General features: G+C 42.2%; 1 protein-coding gene and 1 pseudogene across 13 annotated transcripts in view; one reads left to right on the top strand and one right to left on the bottom strand.

Annotated features, from left to right (window-relative positions):
- LOC106574620 (inositol polyphosphate-4-phosphatase type I A-like) overlaps positions 1 to 14,839 on the bottom strand; it is a 49,587-nt gene extending 34,748 nt beyond the window's left edge. For 12 of the 13 annotated variants that reach the window (XM_082962925.1, XM_082962926.1, XM_082962930.1 and 9 more), the window contains exon 1: positions 14,683 to 14,838. The gene's annotated coding sequence lies outside the window, so the exon portion shown is untranslated. Of the gene's footprint in view, positions 1 to 14,682 lie in introns of all 13 variants that reach the window. The other variant, XM_082962923.1, reaches the window with a different exon arrangement.
- LOC106574636 (sodium/hydrogen exchanger 2-like) lies at positions 6,770 to 26,740 on the top strand (annotated as a pseudogene).
- The last annotated feature ends 565 nt before the right edge of the window (positions 26,741 to 27,305 follow it).

Here is a 27,305-nt window from a genome sequence, read left to right as displayed (position 1 = left end):
TCTCTCTCACACAGTCCAGCCCGAGGAGAAAACTGACTCATTCTATACGTGTAACTAACAGTGCCGCAAGCCTAAAACACGGGAGTAACATTTCTAAATAACTGCTTGTCATCTTCCATCATATACTGTGCACCCTGCTAGACAGACGCCATTACTTTGGTACAGACCTTCAAAGTGTAGAGACAACGCCCTGAAAGCAGCTACTGTGCTCTGACAAATCAATCTAGTGCATGTGATGATATAGGCCTACAATATGCAGTAGCATCATTAGTATACCTGCGAGAGAGTCAGCACTGTCTGCAACCATGTGGAGCCACGACCAGCTAGCAGGCTGATTGGTTAACTATCATGATGACATAACCAGTAAGGAGAGCAACACTTGCCATCTGCAGTACTGTAGTCTACCCACACATCTAGCCCCCACATCAGTCAAATCAGGTAAGCATAAGACTCAGCCATGCTTTATCTAAATTAAGTGGCTGGCCTAATATCATTACTATTCTAGGTTGAGAAGGACTGATTACGGATTGTCCTCAGTGTTTGAGGCACGCTTGTCAGTGTTACTGTTCTCACACATCAACACACAACTGAGGAAGAGCCTCGGAGTTCGACAGAATTATCTTATGCTTTCTTTTGCCATTATTTGTATTATTTATTTAAACCATAAAGTCCCTATGGGATAAATGATGTACCTATTGTGTGATGTTTGACTGAGCTTTGAACATCAACAGCTTTTTCACGTTCAGTGTCTAGCTGGGTAAAATGTACAGACAGTATTGCAAATTTCCTCTGGTGTACCTCACTTCCTGAACTGCAATCAGGAAATGTTCACATTGAGGATAAATGCATCAATGTCCTCATCTCACAGGGAAGTCGTCAGACAGGTCCTTGGTTCAGATTAAGAAAACTTCAAGATTACATCATTTCAGGAACCCAAGAGGGAATTCAGAGAGAATCAAAGTCAGTGAAGAACAATTCCACAGTGGGACCCCAATTTTTCACTTTAAAATGTATGCCAAACAAAAAACATTGATTTCAAAGTTTAACAAACCATACAAATATATTCACAATGACTACTTAGAACAATGTGCACAGTAAATAAATGAATACAACTATTTAAAACAGCAGATGCAAGGTTTGGTAACAGAATTACAGTAAACTCTCAGTTTTATTCTGTTACCAAGCTTTGTACCTGCACAGTTCATCAAGTAAATGTGTTGTAGAATGTTGTAGTGTTGTAGTTAATTGTTGAAAGTAGTTTTTGTGCATACAATTCTAATGTTTGTTAAATGTTGAAATCAATGGTTTTTGTTTGGTGTAGCAGTTATAGTGCATTCGGAAAGTACGAAAAGAGCTTCTGGACATCAGAATAGCGATTAATCACCTTGAACTGGACAAAGATTTTTCTTCAATGAGTCTGACGCGAAGGATATACTGCTTTGTCAAGACAGGGCCCAAATCCCCGTCATCAGTGTGAAGAAAAGACGGAGGAAAAAGGGGAGGGCGGCGGAGTGCCTTGTAAGAAAACGCAGACGAGTAGGTAAACCACCACTTCCCTCCATATTATCGGCCAATGTGCAATCATTGGAAAACAAACTGGACGATCTACGATTAAGACTATCCTACCAACGGGACATTAAACTGTAATACCTTATGTTTCACCAAGATGTGGCTGACGACGACTCGGATATTAGAGCTGGCTGGCTTCTCCATGCATCGGCAGCACAAAGCAGCTACGTCTGGTAAGACAAGGGGTGGGGATGTGTGTCTATTTGTCAATAACTGCAGGTGCGCAATGACTAACATTAAAGAAGTCTCGAGGTATTGCTCGCCTGAGGTTGAATAACCCATGATAAGCTGTAGACCACACTATCGTACTTTTTGGAGAAATATCCTCTGGTCTGATGAAACAAAAATAGAACTGAATGGCCATAATGACCATCGTTATGTTCAGAGGAAAAAAGCGGGAGGCTTGCAAGCCAAAGAACACCATCCCAACCGTGAAGCACAGGGGTGGCAGCATCATGTTGTGGGGGTGCTTTGCTGCAGGATGGACTGGTGCACTTCACAAAATAGATTGCATCATGAAGGAAAATGTGGATATATTGAAGCAACATCTCAAGACATCAGTCAGGAAGTTAAAGCTTGGTCGCAAATGGGTCTTCCAAATGGACAATGACCCCAAGCATACTTCCAAGGTTGTGGCAAAATGGCTTAAGGACAAAAAAGTCAAGGTATTGGAGTGGCCATCACAAAGCCCTGACCTCAATCTTATAGAACATTTGTGGGCAGAACTGAAAAAGCGTGTGCGAGCAAAGAGGCCAACAAACATGATTCAGTTACACCAGCTCTGTCAGGAGGAATGAGCCAAAATTCACCCAACTTATTGTTGGAAGCTTGTGGAAGGCTACTCGAAACATTTGACCCAAGTTTAAATTGCTTAAGGCAATGCTACCAAATACTAATTGAGTGTATGCAAACTTCTGACCCACTGGGAATGTGATGAAAGAAATAGAAGCTGAAATAAATCATTCTCTCTATTATTCTAACATTTCACATTCTTAAAATAAAATGGAGATCCTAACTGACGTAAGTCATGGAATTTTTACGAGGATTAAATGTCAGGAATTGTGAAAAACTGAGTTTAAATGTATTTGGCTAAGGTGTATGTAAACTTCCGACTTCAACTGTATGTGAGAATGCTGTCCATTGACTACAGCTCAGCATTCAACACCATAGTGCCCACAAAGCTCATCACTAAGCTAAGGACCCTGTGACTAAACACCTCCCTCTGCAACTGGATCCTGGACTTCCTGACGGGTCGCCCCAGGTTGTAAGGGTAGGCAACAACACATCTGGCACGCTGATCCTCAACACTGTGGCGTGCTTAGCCCCCTCCTGTACTTCCCGTTGACTCACGACTGCATGGCCAAGTACGACTCCTACACCATCATTAAGTTTGCTGACGACACAACAGTGGTAGGCCTGATCATCGACAACGATGAGACGGCCTATAGGGAGGTGGTCAGAGACCTGGCAGTGTGGTGCCAGGACAACATCAACCTCTCCCTCAATGTGAGCTAGACCAAAGGAGCTGATCGTGGACTACAGGAAAAGGTGGGCCGAACAGGCCGCAGTAACATCAACGGGGCTGAAGTGGAGCGGGTCGAGAGTTTCAAGTTCCTTGGTGTCCACATCACCAAGGAACTATTATGGTCCAAACACACCAAGACAGTTGTGAAGAGGCCATGACAACACCTTTTCCCCCTCAGGACTGAAAATATTTGGCACGGGTCCCCAGATCCTCAAAAAGTTCTACAGCTGCACCATCAAGAGCATCCTGACCGGTTGCATCACCGCCTGGTATGGCAACTGCTCGTTCGTACGGCGCTACAGAGGGTAGTGCGTACAGCCCAGTACAAAAAAAACATTTCATCCATTTTAGAATAAGGCTGTAACGTAACAAAATGGCAAGAAGTATGTGAACCCTTTGGAATTACCCGGATTTCTGCATAAATTGGTCATAAAATTTGATCTGATCTTCATTGAAGTCACAACAATAGACAGTCTGCTTAATCTAATAACACAAATAATTATACATTTTTGTCTTTATTGAACACACTGTGTAAACATTCACAGTGCAGGGTGGGAAAAGTATGTGAACCCTAGGATTTAATAACTGGTTGATCCTCCTTTAGCAGCAATAACCTCAACCAAACGTTTTCTGTAATTGCAGATCAGACCTGCACAACGGTCAGGAGAAATTTTGGACCATTCCCCTTTACAAAACGGTTTCAGTTTAGCAATATTCTTGAGGATGTCTGGTGTGAACCACTCAAGGTCATGCCACAGCATCTCAATTGGGTTGAGGTCAGGACTCTGACTGGGCCACTCCAGAAGGCGTCTTTTCTTCTGTTCAAGCAATTCTGTTGTTGATTGACTTCGTTGTCTTGCTGCATCTCCCAACTTCTGTTGAGCTTCAATTGGCAGACAGCCTTACATTCTCCTGCAAAATGGGAATTCATTTTCCCGTCGATGATAGCAAGCTGTCCAGGCCCTGAGGCAGAAAAGCAGCCCAAACCATAATGCTCCCTCCACCATACTTTACAGTTGGGATGAGGTTTTGATGTTTGTGTGCTGTGCCTTTTTTTCTACACACATGGTGTTGCGTGTTCCTTCCAAACAACTCAACTTTAGTTTAATCTATCCACAGAATAGCTGTGGAACATCCAGGTGCTCTTTTGCGAACTTCAGACATGCAATGTTTTTTTGGGACAGCAGTGGCTTCTTCCGTGGTGTCCTCCCATGAACACCTTTCTTGTTTAGTGTTTTACCTATTGTAGACTCGTCAACAGAGATGTTAGCATGTTCTAGAGATTTCTGTACGTTTTTAGCTGACACTCTAGGATTCTTCTTAACCTCATTTTGCATTATGTGCTCTTGCTGTCATCTTTGCAGGACGGCCACTCCTAGGGAGAGTACCAAAAGTGCTGAACTTTCTCCATTTAAAGACAATTTGTCTTACTGTGGACTGATGAACATCAAGGATTTTAGAGATACTTTTGTAACCCTTTCCAGGTTTATGCAAGTCAACAATTCTTAATCTTAGGTTTTCTGAGATCTCTTTTGGTCGAGGCATGGTCACGTCAGGCATTGCTTCATGTGAGTAGCAAACTCACATTGTGAGTTATTTCATTTTGCAGGGCAGCTCTAACCAACATCTCCAATCTTGTCTCATTGATGGATTCCAGGTTAGCTGACTCCAATTATCTTTTTGGAGAAGTCATTAGCCTAGGGGTTCACATACTTTCCGCAACTTACACATTGAATGTTTAAATTATGTATCAATATAGAAAAGAAAAATACAATAATGTGTGTTATTAATTTAAGCACACTGTCTATTGTTGTGACAGAGGAAGATCACATCACATTTTTTGACTAATTTATGCAGAAATCCAGGTAATTCCACAGGGTTAACATACTTTTTCTTGCAACTGAATATGCAGAAAGTGAACAGCATAGTGGTTACATTTCTGCAAAAACTTAGTGTGTTGAAGTGCGAGGCTCAAATTCTCCACTGTTTTGGGTCCCCTGGCTACCACACTGTTCACAGCGTGAAGCAAACTCGTGCACATTCAAAGATACAGTGTGTGACAGCGAAGTGTTACATCTCACTCATCTCAATATCTCCGGTTCTGCTTGTGGCAACGTCATTTCGCTGAGTCTACTTTAAGGAAGAAACACATCCCCAATTTAACTGACAGTATAAAAATGTGACTAATGCCAGTGAGCTGAAGACATTATTGAATGTTGGCATTGATCAGTGTTCTTCAAGCCTGGTCGTGGGGACCCAGCGAGTGTAGGCTTTGGTTACTGTTCAGCGCTAACCCATCCGATTCAACCCAATGTTGGCGTAGCCGAGAAGCTAGGCCTATAATCTCACCAGTGGGATTTAACAGACAGACAAACACTGAACACTGCAACAAAGACTAGATAAACATTGCCACAGAGCAGCAAGGAGCTGTTTTCCTATTTAATCAATAGATAAACCCACACTATGATAAATGCATGTTTCTGCCATTAGATTCCTCCTTCATAGGCAGTCTGAAGAGGACTCACTCATCACAGTCGATGAGGGCGGCTGTTTAGAACAGCATGCAGAGGACTCTGGGTATTATTTATTCCCTGTCAACGGCCCATCTGAGTGCATCACCCCAGCCAAAACCACAATAGGGGGTTAGAGTAGTGCCTAATTCTACAGACAGAGCATAAGAAGGGATGCTAAGTAGTAGTCTTCGCAAAATGGCTACAGTCCAGTCAGCACATAAATCAGATACAATACATAGACTATTTTTAAAATCTCCCCTAATATTCATACCTTTATCCAGTGAATGCTACAGGCAGCCTGTAGATAGTAGCATTAGCATAGCAGCTAGTGAATGAAGCAGCATGGTGGCGAGTGACACAGCACAGTGCAGGCCTGTAGAAGGTCTAATCCATATCTGGCTGCATGCTACAGCTGTACAGACAGACTAGTACATCTCTGCTCCTAACAGCTGAGCTTGGTTCCTCGTCTATAGGGTAAGATGACAGTCTGCGTAGCGAGTGAAGGGCCCGGCGGTGGATGGGGTCTCCTCACAGCAGAGAAGCATTTAAACAAACCCACACGCAGCAGCATCATCATCACTGCTTACACTCTCCCCATTGTCTTGTTTTGCACGCTTTGTACAAAATAATAAAATGCAGTACTACAGGATATTTCTTAACGTAGCTCTTCACCGCACCGCCGGGCCCTTCAAAAAAATGCATGAAATGAAATGTATGTATTCACTACTGTAAGTCGCTCTGGATAAGAGCGTCTGCTAAATGACTAAAATGTAATGTAAATGTAATGAATATTACATCCCCCCTTTAAAACAAAATAAAAATGTTTTACATATTCTAAGTGTTTCTTTTGAATACATGCTCTGTAGTTTGAACTCAATGTAAGTAACCATTTATATTGCATACTACAACTGAATCAACAGACTCTGAACCAATGATCCAACATACTGTTACTTTTCAAACAAGGGATTCTCAGCAACTCAGCTTTCACTGTAGAAATGACATCTTAACATTTCAAACAAATACAATACCAAAGCATTTCAAGTGAACTTTCAATAACAAGTTTACAGTCTGGAACTCTTAGGGCAGCGATCCGCCTACACCCTTTGACATTTCACAGGTCGAGGACAGCTCTGGGCTTGACCTCTTCCTGACCTTGTGCGATATGATGCTGAGCATGCTACTGTGTCAGTCAACAGTTCTTGTGGTGTTGCAGGTAAGTATGGTGTATGTTGTGCTGTGTGTGTGTTTAGTCCATCACGTTCTCTTTCAGGGGAACAGTTCATCTCATCAGTGTGTTGTTCTTTTGTGTTCAGTAGGTGACGACGATTGCGGCGGTACACCGCTCCTTCTGCTGTGCAGACGTGATATGAACGTTCAGTGTCAGCTGGCTGGATGACGACTGCTGGCTTCCAGAGGCCATGCTCCTGGATTCTGACTGACTCTCCGTCGATCAGTGGTGGCAGTGGTCTAGCTGACCTGTCGTAGTATCGCTTTTGTTGTTGTTGTCTCTGTGCACGTTTTTCATGCATTTCCTTGTAGCTGACGACCTCAGGTTGCAGCTGCTGGTTGGTGCTGGGAAGGATTGAGCGAAGTCTGCGGCTCATCAACAGCTGGGCTGGTGATTTGAAGTTGTCAACTGGAGTGTTGCTGTATTCAAGAGACTGAGGTCGGGGTCTCTCGTCTGCTTTTGCTTTGTCCATGAGTGATTTAGCAATCTGCACAGATTTTTCAGCAAGGCCATTACTTTGAGGGTAATGTGGGCTTGTGGTGACATGTGTGAACTCCCATGCTTTTGTGAAGGATTCAAACTCATTTGATTTGTAACAGGGCCCATTGTCAGATATTAAAGTCTCTACAATGCCATGCCTGGCAAAGGCTGCTTTCAGCTTGTGTATCACAGCTGCAGATGTGGTGCTGTGAAGCTTGTCGAGTTTGAAGTATCTGCTGTAGTAGTCCACTGTTACGATGTAGTCCTCGTTGTTCCAGGTGAACAGATCTGTTGCCACGACCTGCCAGGGTCGGTCTTGGATACAGTGAGGTAACATTGGCTCTTTGGTGTTTGAGGGGCGTCGTTCAAGACAGATGGCGCATTTACCAACAATGTCCACTATTTGTTTGCACATTCCGGGCCAAAACAAAATGTCCCGTGCTCTCTGTTTGCACTTTTCCATGCCCATGTGTCCAGCATGGATCTTTGTCAAAATCTCTTCTCTGAGACTGGTAGGAATAATGATTTTCTCTCCTTTGAAAATGATTCCGTTGATCTGTGATAGTTCATCACAATGGTTCCAGAATTCTGAGACGCTCTGAGGGCATTTTCTCCTCTCCTCAGGCCATCCATCCTGTATGACTTTCCTCAGCTGTGTGAGTTGAGTCCTTTTCTGTTTCTGCTTGGATCTCCTTCAGTTTTGTGTCACTAACTGGTAAGTTGCTGTACACAGTGTGCACTTGCATGTCCATGCCTTCACTGAGACTGCTGTCCTTGTAGGTAAGTAACTTCCTGGAGAGTGTGTCTGTGACAGGGATGTCTTTGCCTGGACGGTGAGTGATTGAGAAGTCATATTTTTGTAGTTGAAGGATCATTCTCTGTAGCCTTGGCCGTGCTGCGGCTAGTGGTTTCCTCATGATTGACTCAAGGGGCTTGTGGTCAGATTTCATAATGACTTGTCGTCCTTATATGTACTGATGGAAACGTTTACATCCGAACAGAATGGCATAGAGCTCCTTTTCAATTTGAGCGTAGTTGATTTCACAGTCAGAGATTTGGAAGCGTAGCCGATGGGCTTTCCTTCTGGCAGTAGCACTGCACCTAGTCCATACTGCGACACGTCCACTTGGAGTCTGAGCTCTTTGTTGGGGTCGTAGTAGGCAAGGATTGGTCCTGGTTCTCTCGTGATCAAGTCTTTCACACTCTGGAAAGCAATGTCGTGTTGCTTGTCCCAGAGAAACTCACTGGACTGCTTTAGCAGTTGACGCAGGGGTGCATTAGCATTGGAGAGGCTGGGTGCGAACTTGGCTAAGTAGTTGACCATGCCAAGCACTGTTTCCAGCTCTGCACGGTTCTTTGGTGGCTCCAAGTTCTTTTATTGCTGAGATCTTCTGTGGATCTGGCTTGATTCCATTCGCTGTGAGAAGATGTCCGAAGTAGCTGACCTCTGTAGCGCCGACTGTGCTCTTCTCGGGGTTGAGCCGGACTCCTCTCTCGCAGGACCTTTGCAGCATCGCGCGGAGGTTTCGGTCGTGCTCCTCTTTGGTTCGACCATAAACAAGGATGTCGTCCACAATTGCCACAACCTCGTCGAAGCCTTCGTACACTTCGTCGATCTTTCGCTTAAACTCGTCTTGGGCTGAGACAATCCCAAAAGGCAGGCGACGGAACCTGTAGCGTCCAAACAGTGTGTTGAATGTTGTGAGCTTAGATGACTCTTCTGTGAGCTTGATAGCCCAGTAGCCTGATCTAGCGTCCATGACACTGAAGTAGTGTGCTCCCGCTAGCTTGTGCGTGATACCATCTAGCGTCGGTAAAGGGTAATGGGGCCGTTTGATAGCCTTGTTCAAGTCTCTTGGGTCGAGACATACTCGGAGCTTGCCTGTGCGTGGTTTCTCCACCATCACTAACGCGTTTACCCAGTCAGTCGGTTCTGTAACCTTGGTGACTATGTCAGATTGCTCCATGCTCTCCAACGCTTTCTTCAGACGGGCACGGAGAGCAAGGGGGATCTTTCTGGGTGGGTAGACCACAGGGGTTACGTCTGGGTCGAAGTGAATGGTACATTCTCCTGGGAATAATCATTTTCCTGTAAAAACATCAGCAAACTCCTCCAGTACATTTTCTGTCTCTACTGGTGCTGTCACTGATAAAACTAGCTTGATGAGGTCCATGTCTAAACATGCTTTAAGACCTAGCACTGCAGGTGCTCTAGTGTTAACAACGTAAAAGTCCAACATCATGTCACTTTCCTTGTATTTGCATTTGAAAGTGCATGTGCCTTTTACTGGGAGCTGTTCACCACCATAACCAGTCAGTCTGCGCATGGTGGGCAGTAGCTCACACTCAGATGTCAAGCTGTGGTACTTATTCAGAGGAATAATGTTTACTTGTGCACCAGTGTCTAGTTTGAACTTTAGCTCTGTGCCTTGTGTTCCTATCTCAATGTCAGCAAAGGCTTGCTCTGTCTCTGATATGACTTTTCTGTGTCACTGAATCAATAAACACTTCATCAGCGTTTGACTCTTTGACATTTCATCTTCACTCACTGAGTGTACTGTTTTTCCACGGTAAGCTCTGCACACTTTTGCAAAGTGATTCCATTTACCACATTTAGTACACCATTTGCCTTTAGCTGGGCAATTTCCTTGTTCGCCATGCACTTTGTATCCACAATATCCACATGTTTTGGGGCGTTTTGAGTCTCTCTCTCTCCATTCTAAAACCGCTCTCTGGGCACCGGAGGTGTGCTTTGATGTCTGCCTGACTGCGTGCACTGCTTGTTCACGTGATGCGCTCGTGCTGCCGCGCGAAATGGTCATCTGAGCCTGTGCTAGCTCGTGAGATCTGGCTATGTCGATAGCTTTGTCCAGCGTTAGCTCAGACCCAACTTTCAAAAGTTTCTCACTCGCGGTGAGTGTATTCCAAATACAATACGGTCCCTGACCATCTCATCCTTGTTTGCATAATCACAGTCTTTCACAAGCAGACGCAGCTCAGTCACAAACTGTTCAAAAGACTCGCTAGCTCCCTGTACTTTCTCATGGAAGTTGTACCTAGGGAAAATCCTATTGGTCTTCGGCACAACATATGCTTCAAAACGACCGTAGTATGTTTTCAGTACCTTTGATTCAGCCTCGGTAAGTGTCCATGTGTTGTAAATATCTCTCCCTTTTTCACCGATCCAAAGGAGCAGGTAGCTGCATTTTCCCCTCTTCTCCTCTTCCCTTCAGAGGACCCGTGAACATCAGCTCCACATGCTGTTTGTACTTACGCCATGCATCGGGTCAGTTTGTAGACTCCCAGTCCATTCGAGGTGAAGGAACAAGCAAAATCCATCTTTTAAGACCTTTTACTCTGACACCATGTCTTGTTTTGCACGCTTTGTACAAAATAATAAAATGCCGTACTACAGGATATTTCTTAACGTAGCTCTTTATTAGCTAGCTACAACTGGCATGTTCACTTATCTCTAACCATGATCAACTGACCATGACCTAACCATCTGGGTGGTCTTAACCAATCATAGCACAGTATGATACAGCGGTAAAATGCATCCAATTATAATTCAGTATGTTTACACATGAATATTACACCCATCTCGCTCCCCCTCCCAATTTCTTCATCCCTTCCTCACTTGCTCTCATACTTTCTGCCTGCCTCCTTCACCCTCCCTCTCCCCATCTGTCCCTCTCCCCCTCCTTATCCCTGCAGTAGCTAAGAGAAGCAGACTGATAAGGTAATGTCTTCTCTCTGGCTGACACTGTTCTCCAGCAGAAATACACAGGGAGAGGGACAGGAAGGGACAGGGACAGATGGGACTGTGGATGCTTCGTGACAAACTGGGCTGACAGGACCCAGACGGGCTTTGTCCAGACGAGGAAGGGAATGAAGGGGAGAGGTGTCACTGTTCCCATCCTAAACCCTACACCAGAACCTCCTCAGTGATTTGGGAAACTTCCAGGAAGAAACTGTGAAAGAGCTGTATGCTGTAGGCCTGCCACATGTTGTTGATTCCCAGACCAATAAATAATCAAATGTGGTGGCGGGAGAACACTTCCCTGCTCCCTGCACTGTGTCAAGTTTGCAGTCACGCTCTCCCTCTCTCCAGGGGTCCTATCCTTAGTATCGTTTAGTGTAGGGCCAGACCGACTTGACCAACGGCAGGTTTCACTTTTCTGCACATGTGGATTTATGGTCTCCATTTACCCTGACATCATCAATAATTCAGTCCGTTGCATAAGAGGGAAACGCAGAGGTTTATGTCCCAAACGGCACCCTATTCCCTATAAAGTGCACTACTTTTGACCAGAGAATTATGGGCACTAGTCAAAAGTAGTGCATATCTTAGTGTACCAGTGGCGGTTCGAGACCATTTCAACTGGGGGGGCCCAAGCTGGGGCCAGTTGTACTGTTAGAGGGGCCAGTTACATTAGACGTTATTGTTGTCATATCGTTTTCTTCACTGCATTGCAGGAATTAGCAGGCAAAAGACCATGTTCATAATCATTAGTGTTCCGCGTTGCCACTGTCTAATAACGGATGTAAAAAAGAACGATAGCAAAAATAATTTTTATGTAACAAATTTCATACTCCACATTTATGGGGGCCAAAATTGTTGTCACAGGGGCACTGCCCCCCCCACCCCAGAACCGCCCCTGTAGGGTACAGGGTGTCATTTGAGACACAGTGGACTCGGGATAGCACCCGCCACTACTTGACTACAGACCTGTCAGCGCAGATCCCCAAAACAACAACTTTGGTTCAGGTGTAAAGGATTTCAGTGTAAAACAGCAAAGACAGGCAAGGCAATGCAGCGAGGCAGAGTAGCTATTGCTGTCTGCAACCATAGAAAGTGTGTGTTGGAGAAGAGTGTATGACGACATGAGAGTGCAGAGGAGTTGAGTGTAGTGTGTAACATGCATGAGTGACGTAACATGCATGAGCCTGATTGAGTGTGTGTTTATGTGGGAAGCTATTATTGGCTTATAAGAGCAACAGAGTAGGCAGAGCATTCAACTGGCTGTGTGTGTCAGATTCACTGTGTTTAATACTGATATGAATCTTAAGTGTCTTCTCTGAGCTTATTTATTGAGAGCGAGAGAGAGCGAGAGCGAGATTAATCAACAGGCTCCTGGTTGCCCTCTGAGCCCAGTGGGAGAAAAATTCCATCGCTGAGTCACAGCACTCCCCCATACATACAGTACATACACAGTGGCCTCAGGGTCTGTATGCGCGCGAGCGAGAGGTAGCTAGCTACTATTTTGAATCGCAAAACTACAGTGCCCAACTTAGTACAATGTAGTACTGTAGTCGTTTACAAATCACTGTAGAATCTTGCGAGCAACAGCCTAGTCAAGCCAACTGGGAGTAGTCTCAGAAACAGCGCCTGGTCTTTCCAGATGCCTGGTCGTAAGCTTCCTCTCAATCAATAAGCATGTCCCCTCCCCTTGACCTTGGCTCTGATGGCTCCTACCAGGAAACCACTGAGTCTGCCTTTACGACCTCACTCCACTCACGTGATTTGTAGTGGTCATCAATTCAGATAACCACTCAAGCCATGGACTTTACCAACCCTCTAATGACTGCCCATCTCATGACTGGTGTCTTTTCTTTTCTTTAAAAATCTCTTTGAGAATCGTTATGGAATAAATAGCGCTACAAAAGTTGAATGAATTATTAGTAAATCATGCTAATGTAACTATGTATGCAAACTAGCACGCAGCAAAGGCAGCTAAGGGCTGTCACCTCTGGCCATGGACTGAAGTATGCCTCTCAAACTGATGTCATTTTTCACTTGGTCATGTTCATCAGTTGTTCTTATCATAGCGCCACAAACACACATTATCTTCACTTTGGTCCATGTGAGACAGAGCTAATCCAGCAGTACAAAGGCTGTGTCCGAAACGACACCCTATATATAGTGTACTACACACGGTCAAGAGTAGTGCAAAATATACTAGGGTATACGGTGCCAATTTGAAAGTAGACAAACAGTTGAGTGATGTGGCAACCATGTGTTTGATGAATTTCATACCATTCCATTGATCCTGTTCCAGCCATTACTATGAGCCCTCCTCCCCAATGAAGGTACAACCAACCTCCTGCTATTCTCAGGGATTTCAACAAGCTGTGTGATAGGAGCCTGTGTAGGTAGGCCTGTTGCTGAGTCCCATTGAGACCAAGGTCTCTTTTACAAGGGAGCCATGCATATACACATTTTACACTCTCAGATCCAGGTCAGAGATAACACTGCTGAGGATGAATGGTGATAAATCACATGGATGAGGTTTCACCGGTTCATAACGAACTCCTCTGGACGCTCACTGTCCACTTCAGCCTGTGTCACAACCTGATGATTTACAATACAATTACAGTGGCTGTGTTGATACTGATAACACACACACATCAATGTATAAAATAAATTCAATAGTAATCTTACAAGAAAACAGCACTAGAAGAAAACAGAGTTACAGTTAAAGCGTTGGTAGAAGACTGCACAGGTGGTGGTGATGCTGCTGAGAGAGTGTTCAATAATGCACCCATCTGGTCTGTATAGCTGACACATGGCACCGTTTGTTTTCATTTTAGCCATGTGGAACTAACTGAGGCTCTGTAGGAAAGGGCTGTCAACCGCACCACCACTCTGCCAACAGGCTTATATAACCCACCACATCCACTTTCAGTAACTAGAACCCCCTTAACTCCACCATTCAAGATCAGCCAACACAAAACACAGTCGTCATAGATTTGAACGTACAATGCTGCCCTGGAAATGCCAAGAACCCGTCATGTTGATAATGAATGTTGGCTGAGAGAATTTCACGGTAATAGATTATTCAATAAAATACTAGAATATGGTTTATCATGGTCCAAGAGTGTTTAAGTGGATGAACAAAGAGACAGGCACCCAGTGGGCTACGGATATAATGTCACAGCCTGACTGCAGATACAGTCATAAAATACCAGTAAAGAATACATAGGATGCCTAGGAAAGAATACAATGTCCATCCACATTAAAAGCCCCGTATGTCTTGGTCATTGGAGGCAGAGTGCGCATCCTCTGCTCGCTCCCCTCTTCCCACATGAAAACATAGCGTGAAAATAAGACGACTAGCCTAAGTTGCAGGTGGTGTTCATACCTAAACGTATCTTAGGCAATAACTAGCTGTAGACCACAATAAATAAAAAGCATATGGGTGATAACTGACTATACAGAGAAGAATACAACTTTGAAGTTGAAGCTTTTTTGCAAGGAGGTGTAAACAATTAATGAGCAAATTAGCTAATATGCTAACCTTCTCATGGCGACTTCTCCTGCCTCTCCAACTAACCAGATAACTGCATTTCAAGATGAAGACACAAACCTTTCTACGACGTTAGATGACAATTAATTTGGTGGGAAAAGACAGCCGTTGGTGTTGACGCTCGCTTGTTACATTTGTTTCCAGCCTGTCTGTGCACTCCGCAGTGTGATCCCGCCTCGCCTCTCCGCTACATTGTATCATGTGACGTTGCAACTTCATCAAAGGAACCTCCCCCTACTTGAGTCTGAGGCACATTCAGAAGGACAACTTTATTGAAGACAAATCTATTTTCAGTAAATCACGATAGGCTACATCTTTGCACAGTGTCCTGGGAAAAAATCTAATTCGATTTTGGAATGACCAATAAAAGGCACGATGAAGAACTATATTTAGATTCAAAACAGAAGTCAATGACATTGGGAAAATCAGGCTACAGAATATAATCAAGATATGAGTCTATGCTATGATTGAACTGATACAAATACACTTACATGGATAAAAGCATCCGTTAAATGGCATACATTATTATTATAATTATCATTATTATTATAAAAGTTATCTGTCTCAAATAAAAATGGCTTCACTCTCTTGTGGTTGAGGGATGCTGTACAGTAATTCAGCCAGGCCTGTGATGAATCCTGGCTAAATCCTGTAGGAAGGCTAAATCCTTGTTTTAAGTCTATCTTTGCAACATCTTGGCTCCAGTAAGCTATGGTCCAGCATTATGTTCCTGCCCTGCATAGACAGTCATTATTACAGTCATTTCAAATGTTATCATATGTCATTATCTGAGCATATCACTGGTTATTACTATTACAAACTGGGTGGTTTGAGCCCTGAATGCTGATTGGCTGAAAGCCTTGGTATATCACGGGTATGACAAAACATGTATTTTCACTTCTCTAATTACATTTCTAACCAGTTTATAATAGCAATAAGGCACCTCGGGGGTTTGTGATATATGGCCAATATACCAGTATACTCCACGTTGCGTCGTGCTTAAGAACAGCCCTTAGCTGTGGTATATTGGACATATATCACACGCCCTCGAGCCTTATTGATTAAGTATGCGTTCTTCTTCTTCAGTTCACAGTTAGATTAAGCTGTACTACCATCATGTGGCCACAATTTGCAGTTGCAGCTTTCACATCTGTGTGGTCTCTATTCTCATAAAAGAAAATGTACTATCTAGAGCAGCGTTTCTCAACCCAGGTCCTCCAGTACCCCCAACAGTACACATTTATATTGTAACGCTGGACAAGCACACCTGATTCAACTTGTCAGCTAATCATCAAGCCCTCAATGAGTTGAATGAGGTGTGTTTGTTCAGGGCTACAATGAAAATGTGTACTGTTGGGGGTACAAGACTTGGTGAACACTGATCTAGAACCTAAAAGGGCTCTTTGGCTATCCCCAAAGAAGCACCCTTTGAAGAACCATTTTTGGTTCAAGGTAGAACCCTTTTAGTTCCAGGTAGAACCATTTTGGGTTCCATGCAGTACACTTTCCAAAAGGGTTCGACCTGGAACCAAAAAGGGTTCTACTAGGATCAGTCAAAGAACCCCTTTGGAAGCCTTCTGTGATTTATAATTGAAACATCAATAATGTTTATGGTGTAATCATTTTCCTTTAAACCTGACAAACAATATGATTTGAATAGTACAAACATTTTCTTCAGTAAAATGAACTCAAGGAATTTGTGTTTTTGTATTCAGCCAAGCTCCTGTGCTTTCTGAGCTAGCCTACATCACTAGAAAGCTAATTTACTTAGTTGGGGAGCACCTCCTAAAGTAACCTTGTAGTCTTTCATATTTTAATACAGAGTGACAGACATGGCAGCAATAATGTTAGAAAGGCAACTTTATTGTGCATAGTTATGTCATTTAATTTTTTTTGTTCATATTGACATTACATTGGATGGACAAAAGTTATATCAACATTTGACAGGTCAGCGATAATGTTAGAACGACAACTTTATTGTGCATAATTATGTGATGCCATTTCTTTTTTCATTTTGACATTCCATTGGATGGACATAACTTTTGACTGGTACTGTAAGTTTGGACAAACCTACTCATTCAAGGGTTTTTCTTTATTATTACTATTTTCTACATTGTAGAATAATAGTGACGACATCAAAACTATGAAATAACACATATGGAATCATGTGGTAACCAAAAAAGTGATAAACAAATCATAATAGATTTTAGATTCTTCAAAGTAGCCAACCTTTGCCTTGATGACAGCTTAGCACACTCTTGGCATACACTCATTCAAGGAGGAGCCCCCTGCGGTCCTCAGCCCCATCGTCTTTTTCCTCTACATGCTTCCTCCATCGTCCTCAACAACAGCTACTTCCTGCCCACCCGGACCTTCTTAGAGAAGGTGGGCACGGTGTTGTGCTATGCTGTGTTGTGCACCCTGTGGAACAGCATTGGCATTGGCCTGTCTCTCTATGTCATCTGCCGGATTGAGGCATTCTGGTTGAAGGACACCGATCTGCAGGAGAACCTGCTGTTTGCCTCCATCATCTTTGTGGTGGACCCGGTAGCTATGTTCGCGGTGTCTAAATGTATTAGGGTCGGGTCTCCCGAGTGACGCAGTGGTTTAAGCTTGTAGCTTCAGTAGCCTCAGGCGTACAGTTACTGTACAGTTACTGCTGTCTTTGTTGCTCTGCAGTTTCAGCATGACAAGGAGTTTCACTATAAGCTGGAGAGGGCCTAGCCGTGTCTCAATGCTCCTTTCCTCCACGCCCCCTTGCCTCCTTTCCTTTGCTTCGTGATCACTAAAAACTGAAACAATTGGATATATTTCCCCCATATTGCCTTCACATGTCATGTTCGTTCAGATCAATGGTAAGGAAGAAAGGAGAGGCGGAAAGGAAAGGAGGTAAGGAGAGGAGGTAAAGAAGCCATTCAACACTGATTAAGACATAGCCCCAGAGTTTAAGCCTGGGAAAGATAAAATGGTTAATAGGAATTGTTCAGCAGCTTTACCCTTCTACCACAGTGATACATCTACTACTTTCACTACGGTTTGACCTGAACACTGGAGGAACAGTAAACCAAAAGGAGCGAAGGCTTTGGTTGACACCATACCTTCCTGAGACAGATGCTTCGGATCCTTCAAATGCCTTTAGTCAGTGAAAGTGTCTGTTTTTTTTGCAGTGGGTGGTATTTGATTCCTGACTATAAAGAGTCATATTTCTCAACCGATAGAATTTTGCACCCGATAGAATAAAGGTCAATAATTGATGATGACGCTCTCTTCCTCCTCCTCTCTCTCTCTCTGGCCAGCTGCTGTACAACATGTTCACCTTCGTGGCTGACATGCCAGATGACATGCCAGTGGAGTCGGTGGATGTGTTTATGGGCGTAGCTAGGTTCTTCGTGGTGGGCATCGGCGGACTGGCCGTCGGCTTCCTGGTTTTCTATGTGGCTGCGTTCACTATGCGCTTTACGGCTAACGTCCTCGAGATCAAACCGCTCTTCGTCTTCATGTACACTTACCCAGCCTACCTGGTGGCTGAGCTGTTCTTCATCTCCAGCATCATGGTGGGAGTGTGTTAACACACATATACACTGAGTGTACAAAACATTATGAACACCTGGCTCTTTCCATGACATAGACTGACCAGGTCAATGCAGGTGAAAGCTATGATCCCTTGTTGATGTCACTTGTTAATGTGTGTGTGTGTGTGTGTGTGTGTGTGTGTGTGTGTGTGTGTGTGTGTGTGTGTGTGTGTGTGTGTGTGTGTGTGTGTGTGTGTGTGTGTGCTCATATACTCTACACACAGCTCCACTCCTTCTTCTGTGTTCTCGCTCTCTTCCAGGTGTGAGAGTCTTGACTCAAATTGTTAACCCTTTCCGTACCGTTCCCTTCAACATGGCCTGTGAGGGGCCATCTGCTTTGCCCTAGTCTTTACCTTGCTAGACAACATCCAGCAAAATTATTGATTTGTTACTGCATCCATCGCCATCATCATATTAACTGTCTTCATCCAGGTATGGAATTTGAACATGGCAGCCCGTGCATATATAATGCTAGTCCATTCAGAACACTGCGGTGCACAAAAACAAGTTGATGCATATATGATATGAAGAGGATTTCAGTTGTGTGACTTGTGACCTTTCACACAGGATATCGCCATTTGGCCCTTGATGAAATTAATGCACATTCTAATGACCAATCGCAACATAAACACCATTAATGTCAAGGTTCACATCAGGGAAGGTAGCTAGTTAGATAACCAATTTACCATCAATCATTTTGTTTAGATAGTTAATCCAAGGCGTTGTTATCTTCTACCCTTCCATGCCCATTCAGACTGGGACCGCTGTGGTCTAGTATCTTATGTCTCTCTGAATTCTAGTTCTAGTAACTTATGTCTCTCTGAGGTCTAGTATCTTATGTCTCTCTGAGTTCTAGTTCTAGTATCTTATGTCTCTCTGAGATCTAGTTCTAGTATCTTATGTCTCTCTGAGGTCTAGTTCTAGTATCTTATGTCTCTCTGAGGTCTAGTTCTAGTATCTTATATCTCTCTGAATTCTAGTTCTAGTATCTTATGTCTCTCTGAGTTCTAGTTCTAGTATCTTATGTCTCTCTGAGATCTAGTTCTAGTATCTTATGTCTCTCTGAGTTCTAGTTCTAGTATCTTATGTCTCGATGAGATCTAGTTCTAGTATCTTATGTCTCTCTGAGTTCTAGTTCTAGTATCTTATGTCTCTCTGAGTTCTAGTATCTTATGTCTCTCTGAGTTCTAGTATCTTATATCTCTCTGAGGTCTAGTTCTAGTATCTTATGTCTCTCTGAGGTCTAGTATCTTATGTCTCTCTGAGGTCTAGTTCTAGTATCTTATGTCTCTCTGAGGTCTAGTTATAGTATCTTATGTCTCTCTGAGTTCTAGTTCTAGTAACTTATGTCTCTCTGAGTTCTAGTTCTAGTATCTTATGTCTCTCTGAGGTCTAGTATCTTATATCTCTCTGAGGTCTAGTTCTAGTATCTTATGTCTCTCTGAGGTCTAGTTCTAGTATCTTATGTCTCTCTGAGGTCTAGTTCTAGTATCTTATGTCTCTCTGAGTTCTAGTTCTAGTATCTTATGTCTCGATGAGATCTAGTTCTAGTACCTTATGTCTCTCTGAGGTCTAGTATCTTATGTCTCTCTGAGGTCTAGTTCTAGTATCTTATGTCTCTCTGAGGTCTAGTTCTAGTATCTTATGTCTCTCTGAGGTCTAGTTCTAGTATCTTATGTCTCTCTGAGGTCTAGTTCTAGTTCTAGTATCTTATGTCTCTCTGAGGTCTAGTATCTTATATCTCTCTGAGGTCTAGTTCTAGTATCTTATGTCTCTCTGAGGTCTAGTTCTAGTATCTTATGTCTCTCTGAGGTCTAGTATCTTATGTCTCTCTGAGGTCTAGTTCTAGTTCTAGTATCTTGTGTCTCTCTGAGGTCTACTATCTTATATCTCTCTGAGGTCTAGTTCTAGTATCTTATGTCTCTCTGAGGTCTAGTTCTAGTATCTTATGTCTCTCTGAGGTCTAGTTCTAGTATCTTATGTCTCTGAGGTCTAGTATCTTATGTCTCTCTGAGTTCTAGTTCTAGTATCTTATGTCTCTCTGAGGTCTAGTTCTAGTATCTTATGTCTCTCTGAGGTCTAGTTCTAGTATCTTATGTCTCTCTGAGTTCTAGTATCTTATGTCTCTCTGAGGTCTAGTTCTAGTATCTTATGTCTCTGACTTCTAGTTCTAGTATCTTATGTCTCTCTGAGGTCTAGTTCTAGTATCTTATGTCTCTCTGAAGTCTAGTTCTAGTATCTTATGTCTCTCTGAGTTCTAGTTCTAGTATCTTATGTCTCTCTGAGGTCTAGTTCTAGTATCTTATGTCTCTCTGAGTTCTAGTTCTAGTAACTTATGTCTCTCTGAGTTCTAGTTCTAGTATCTTATGTCTCTCTGAGGTCTAGTATCTTATATCTCTCTGAGGTCTAGTTCTAGTATCTTATGTCTCTCTGAGGTCTAGTTCTAGTATCTTATGTCTCTCTGAGGTCTAGTTCTAGTATCTTATGTCTCTCTGAGTTCTAGTTCTAGTATCTTATGTCTCGATGAGATCTAGTTCTAGTATCTTATGTCTCTCTGAGGTCTAGTATCTTATGTCTCTCTGAGGTCTAGTTCTAGTATCTTATGTCTCTCTGAGGTCTAGTTCTAGTATCTTATGTCTCTCTGAGGTCTAGTTCTAGTATCTTATGTCTCTCTGAGGTCTAGTTCTAGTTCTAGTATCTTATGTCTCTCTGAGGTCTAGTATCTTATATCTCTCTGAGGTCTAGTTCTAGTATCTTATGTCTCTCTGAGGTCTAGTTCTAGTATCTTATGTCTCTCTGAGGTCTAGTATCTTATGTCTCTCTGAGGTCTAGTTCTAGTTCTAGTATCTTGTGTCTCTCTGAGGTCTAGTATCTTATATCTCTCTGAGGTCTAGTTCTAGTATCTTATGTCTCTCTGAGGTCTAGTTCTAGTATCTTATGTCTCTCTGAGGTCTAGTTCTAGTATCTTATGTCTCTGAGGTCTAGTATCTTATGTCTCTCTGAGTTCTAGTTCTAGTATCTTATGTCTCTCTGAGGTCTAGTTCTAGTATCTTATGTCTCTCTGAGGTCTAGTTCTAGTATCTTATGTCTCTCTGAGTTCTAGTATCTTATGTCTCTCTGAGGTCTAGTTCTAGTATCTTATGTCTCTGACTTCTAGTTCTAGTATCTTATGTCTCTCTGAGGTCTAGTTCTAGTATCTTATGTCTCTCTGAAGTCTAGTTCTAGTATCTTATGTCTCTCTGAGTTCTAGTTCTAGTATCTTATGTCTCTCTGAGGTCTAGTTCTAGTATCTTATGTCTCTCTGAGTTCTAGTTCTAGTATCTTATGTCTCTCTGAGGTCTAGTTCTAGTATCTTATGTCTCTCTGAGGTCTAGTATCTTATGTCTCTGAGGTCTAGTTCTAGTATCTTATGTCTCTCTGAGGTCTAGTTCTAGTATCTTATGTCTCTCTGAGGTCTAGTTCTAGTATCTTATGTCTCTCTGAGTTCTAGTTCTAGTATCTTATGTCTCTCTGAGGTCTAGTTCTAGTATCTTATGTCTCTCTGAGGTCTAGTTCTAGTATCTTATGTCTCTCTGAGGTCTAGTTCTAGTATCTTATGTCTCTCTGAGGTCTAGTTCTAGTATCTTATATCTCTCTGAGTTCTAGTATCTTATGTCTCTCTGAGGTCTAGTATCTTATGTCTCTCTGAGGTCTAGTTCTAGTATCTTATGTCTCTCTGAGGTCTAGTTCTAGTATCTTATATCTCTCTGAGTTCTAGTATCTTATGTCTCTCTGAGGTCTAGTATCTTATATCTCTCTGAGTTCTAGTTCTAGTATCTTATGTCTCTCTGAGGTCTAGTTCTAGTATCTTATGTCTCTCTGAGGTCTAGTTCTAGTATCTTATGTCTCTCTGAGGTCTAGTTCTAGTATCTTATATCTCTCTGAGTTCTAGTATCTTATGTCTCTCTGAGGTCTAGTTCTAGTATCTTATGTCTCTCTGAGGTCTAGTATCTTATGTCTCTCTGAGGTCTAGTTCTAGTATCTTATGTCTCTCTGAGGTCTAGTTCTAGTATCTTATGTCTCTCTGAGGTCTAGTTCTAGTATCTTATATCTCTCTGAGTTCTAGTATCTTATGTCTCTCTGAGGTCTAGTTCTAGTATCTTATGTCTCTCTGAGGTCTAGTATCTTATGTCTCTGAGGTCTAGTTCTAGTATCTTATGTCTCTCTGAGGTCTAGTTCTAGTATCTTATGTCTCTCTGAGGTCTAGTTCTAGTATCTTATGTCTCTCTGAGTTCTAGTTCTAGTATCTTATGTCTCTCTGAGGTCTAGTTCTAGTATCTTATGTCTCTCTGAGGTCTAGTTCTAGTATCTTATGTCTCTCTGAGGTCTAGTTCTAGTATCTTATGTCTCTCTGAGGTCTAGTTCTAGTATCTTATATCTCTCTGAGTTCTAGTATCTTATGTCTCTCTGAGGTCTAGTATCTTATGTCTCTCTGAGGTCTAGTTCTAGTATCTTATGTCTCTCTGAGGTCTAGTTCTAGTATCTTATATCTCTCTGAGTTCTAGTATCTTATGTCTCTCTGAGGTCTAGTATCTTATATCTCTCTGAGTTCTAGTTCTAGTATCTTATGTCTCTCTGAGGTCTAGTTCTAGTATCTTATGTCTCTCTGAGGTCTAGTTCTAGTATCTTATGTCTCTCTGAGGTCTAGTTCTAGTATCTTATATCTCTCTGAGTTCTAGTATCTTATGTCTCTCTGAGGTCTAGTTCTAGTATCTTATGTCTCTCTGAGGTCTAGTATCTTATGTCTCTCTGAGGTCTAGTTCTAGTATCTTATGTCTCTCTGAGGTCTAGTTCTAGTATCTTATGTCTCTCTGAGGTCTAGTTCTAGTATCTTATATCTCTCTGAGTTCTAGTATCTTATGTCTCTCTGAGGTCTAGTTCTAGTATCTTATGTCTCTCTGAGGTCTAGTATCTTATGTCTTATGTCTCTCTGAGGTCTAGTTCTAGTATCTTATGTCTCTCTGAGGTCTAGTTCTAGTATCTTATGTCTCTCTGAGGTCTAGTTCTAGTATCTTATGTCTCTCTGAGGTCTAGTTCTAGTATCTTATATCTCTCTGAGGTCTAGTATCTTATGTCTCTCTGAGGTCTAGTATCTTATGTCTCTCTGAGGTCTAGTTCTAGTATCTTATATCTCTCTGAGTTCTAGTTCTAGTATCTTATGTCTCTCTGAGTTCTAGTTCTAGTATCTTATGTCTCTCTGAGGTCTAGTATCTTATGTCTCTCTGAGGTCTATTATTGTCACGCCCTGACCATAGAGAGCCCTCGGGGTTCTCTATGGTGTTTTAGGTCAGGGCGTGACTAGGGGGATTTCTAGTGAGTTTATGTCTATGTTGGTGTATGTGTATGGTTCCCAGTTAGAGGCAGCTGATAATCGTTACCTCTAATTAGGGATCATAATTAGTGTGTTCTTTTTCCCACCTGCGATGTGGGATATTGTTTGTATGAGTGCCTATGTGCGCTAGGTATTGCACGTTCGTTAATTCTTTGTTGTTTTGAAGTTTCACTGTAATAAATATGTGGAACTCTACTCATGCTGCGCCTTGGTCCGATTATTTATATAACGATCGTGACAATTATCTTATGTCTCTCTGAGTTCTAGTTCTAGTATCTTGTGTCTCTCTGAGGTCTAGAATCTTATGTCTCTCTGAGATCTAGTTCTAGTATCTTATGTCTCTCTGAGTTCTAGTTCTAGTATCTTATGTCTCTCTGAGGTCTAGTATCTTATGTCTCTCTGAGGTCTAGTTCTAATATCTTATGTCTCTCTGAGGTCTAGTTCTAGTATCTTATGTCTCTCTGAGGTCTAGTATCTTATGTCTCTCTGAGGTCTAGTTCTAGTAACTTATGTCTCTCTGAGGTCTAGTTCTAGTATCTTATGTCTCTCTGAGGTCTAGTATCTTATGTCTCTCTGAGGTCTAGTTCTAATATCTTATATCTCTCTGAGGTCTAGTTCTAGTATCTTATGTCTCTCTGACTTCTAGTTCTAGTATCTTATGTCTATCTGACTTCTAGTTCTAGTATCTTATGTCTCTCTGAGGTCTAGTATCTTATGTCTCTCTGAGGTCTAGTTCTAATATCTTATGTCTCTCTGAGGTCTAGTTCTAGTATCTTATGTCTCTCTGAGGTCTAGTTCTAGTATCTTATGTCTCTCTGAGGTCTAGTTCTAGTATCTTATATCTCTCTGAGGTCTAGTTCTAATATCTTATGTCTCTCTGAGGTCTAGTTCTAGTATCTTATGTCTCTCTGACTTCTAGTTCTAGTATCTTATGTCTCTCTGAGGTCTAGTATCTTATGTCTCTGAGGTCTAGTTCTAGTATCTTATCTCTCTGAGGTCTAGTATCTTATGTCTCTCTGAGGTCTAGTTCTAGTATCTTATATCTCTCTGAGTTCTAGTTCTAGTATCTTATGTCTCTCTGAGGTCTAGTTCTAGTATCTTATGTCTCTCTGAGGTCTAGTTCTAGTATCTTATGTCTCTCTGAGTTCTAGTTCTAGTATCTTATGTCTCTCTGAGATCTAGTTCTAATATCTTATGTCTCTCTGAGGTCTAGTTCTAGTATCTTATGTCTCTCTGACTTCTAGTTCTAGTATCTTATGTCTCTCTGAGGTCTAGTATCTTATGTCTCTGAGGTCTAGTTCTAGTATCTTATCTCTCTGAGGTCTAGTATCTTATGTCTCTCTGAGGTCTAGTTCTAGTATCTTATATCTCTCTGAGTTCTAGTTCTAGTATCTTATGTCTCTCTGAGGTCTAGTTCTAGTATCTTATGTCTCTCTGAGGTCTAGTTCTAGTATCTTATGTCTCTCTGAGTTCTAGTTCTAGTATCTTATGTCTCTCTGAGATCTAGTTCTAGTATCTTATGTCTCTCTGAGTTCTAGTTCTAGTAACTTATGTCTCTCTGAGGTCTAGTTCTAGTATCTTATGTCTCTCTGAGTTCTAGTTCTAGTATCTTATGTCTCTGTGAGGTCTAGTTCTAGTATCTTATGTCTCTCTGAGGTCTAGTTCTAGTATCTTATCTCTCTGAGGTCTAGTTCTAGTATCTTATGTCTCTCTGAGTTCTAGTTCTAGTATCTTATGTCTCTCTGAGATCTAGTTCTAGTATCTTATGTCTCTCTGAGTTCTAGTTCTAGTAACTTATGTATCTCTGAATTCTAGTTCTAGTATCTTATGTCTCTCTGAGTTCTAGTATCTTATGTCTCTCTGAGGTCTAGTTCTAGTATCTTATGTCTCTCTGAGTTCTAGTTCTAGTATATTACGTCTCTCTGAGTTCTAGTTCTAGTATCTTATGTCTCTCTGAGTTCTAGTATCTTATGTCTCTCTGAGGTCTAGTTCTAGTATCTTATGTCTCTCTGAGGTCTAGTTCTAGTATCTTATGTCTCTCTGAGGTCTAGTTCTAGTATCTTATGTCTCTCTGAGTTCTAGTTCTAGTATATTACGTCTCTCTGAGTTCTAGTTCTAGTATCTTGTGTCTCTCTGAGTTCTAGTTCTAGTATATTACGTCTCTCTGAGTTCTAGTTCTAGTATCTTATGTCTCTCTGAGTTCTAGTATTCTTATGTCGATCATAACATAAAAAGAGGTTTAGGAACTACTGTTTTTTTGATAATTTGTCTCCCTCCCTATTGACTGTTTCCTGAGGAGGATTCTGATCAAGGACAAAAGAGCATTGTAGCTCTGTATAAGAGGCTGGAGCTGCAGATTGCCATTGAGCTGCTGGATACCCAAGCAATGGTAGACATCAGCACAGCCCCCTCACTTGTTTGCTTGCAGAAAGTGCAGATGCCATATTTACATACCGTAGGCCACAAAAGTGTTGCGTTAATGATCATTATTGCGTTGGTAGTTGTGGGAAATGTGGTAAAATCCATAACATCTGATCAATAAACATAATAATAATAATTATGAAATAGATATTACAGATCCTAATCTAAATTAATTCTGGTGAACATTTTCAGGTAGTGACAGTGACCCGTCCGGACACTTCTATAACATGCCATTTGCATCCAAAATACAGATTTGCAAAAGAGAAGTGCACTTTTTCCTTTAAGATTAACAATTATAGAAGAATGAGGATGTTTATTGATAAATAAATATTTCTCTCTCTGTCAGAATGTGGCCAAGTCCTCTCTACTCTCCAGAGAACAGTCCCCCTCCCCTGGGGTGGACTATATCGATGAGCAGGGTGGGCCTGGAGGTCGGCATCTGGGGTAGGGTCGTCAGTTCACCAGAGCCAGGAAAGTTCCAGACCCTGCCCCACTTCATAGGCTCTCTGAGAATGATGACCCTGGTCTCAGGGACCAGGAGCCTGGTGAAGAGGTTGTGAATACTCCTCCTCTGCTTCCACCTCCCAGGCTGGGTCCCAGAGCATCAGGACACCACAAGGGCAGCGACACAGAACCCCCTCCTAAGGCAGGCTTCCAGGGGCTCTCGCAGTCCACCCACCTCGTGAGAACCAAAGAACCGGAGGAGGAAGACTGGGGCAATGTGGGCCAGGAGAAGGAAGAGAAGTCCAGCTGACCAGGCAGGGTGTTACAGTCTGGACTTATCGTATTATAGTGCAGGATGAACATGCTCTCTGAACAGATCAGGGACCGTAGTGAGTCAGAAACTATGAACCTCTATGATACTCTAACATCGTCTCATTTATACAACCACATTGAAACATCTCTAAATATCTTTGTATTAATATTTGTTTTTTTTGTGCAATGGGTATGATAATATGAACAAATATTGGATATTTAAGATATATAATGCCTTCAGAAAGTATTCACACCCCACATGTTGTGTTACAGCCTGAATTTAAAATAGATTATATTGAGATTTTGTGTCACTGTAATAACCAATATTGTCAAAGTGGAATTAGGTTTTCAGAAATGTTTTAATTGTCTTGAGTCAATAAGTATTCAACCCATGTTGTTATGTCAAGCCTAATTAAGCTCATGAGTAAATATTTGCTTAACAAGTCACATAATAAGTTGCATGGACTCACTCTGTGTGCAATAAAAGTGTTTAACATGAGTGACTACCTCATCTCTGTGCCCCACACATACAATTATCTGTAAGGTCCCTCAGTTGAGCAGTG

This window comes from Salmo salar, chromosome 16 (genome assembly GCF_965601325.2).
Source record: "Salmo salar chromosome 16, fSalSal1, whole genome shotgun sequence".
NCBI lineage: Eukaryota > Metazoa > Chordata > Actinopteri > Salmoniformes > Salmonidae > Salmo > Salmo salar.
Note: the sequence above shows the minus strand (reverse complement) of the source record. Positions and strands in the feature narration are given on the sequence as shown.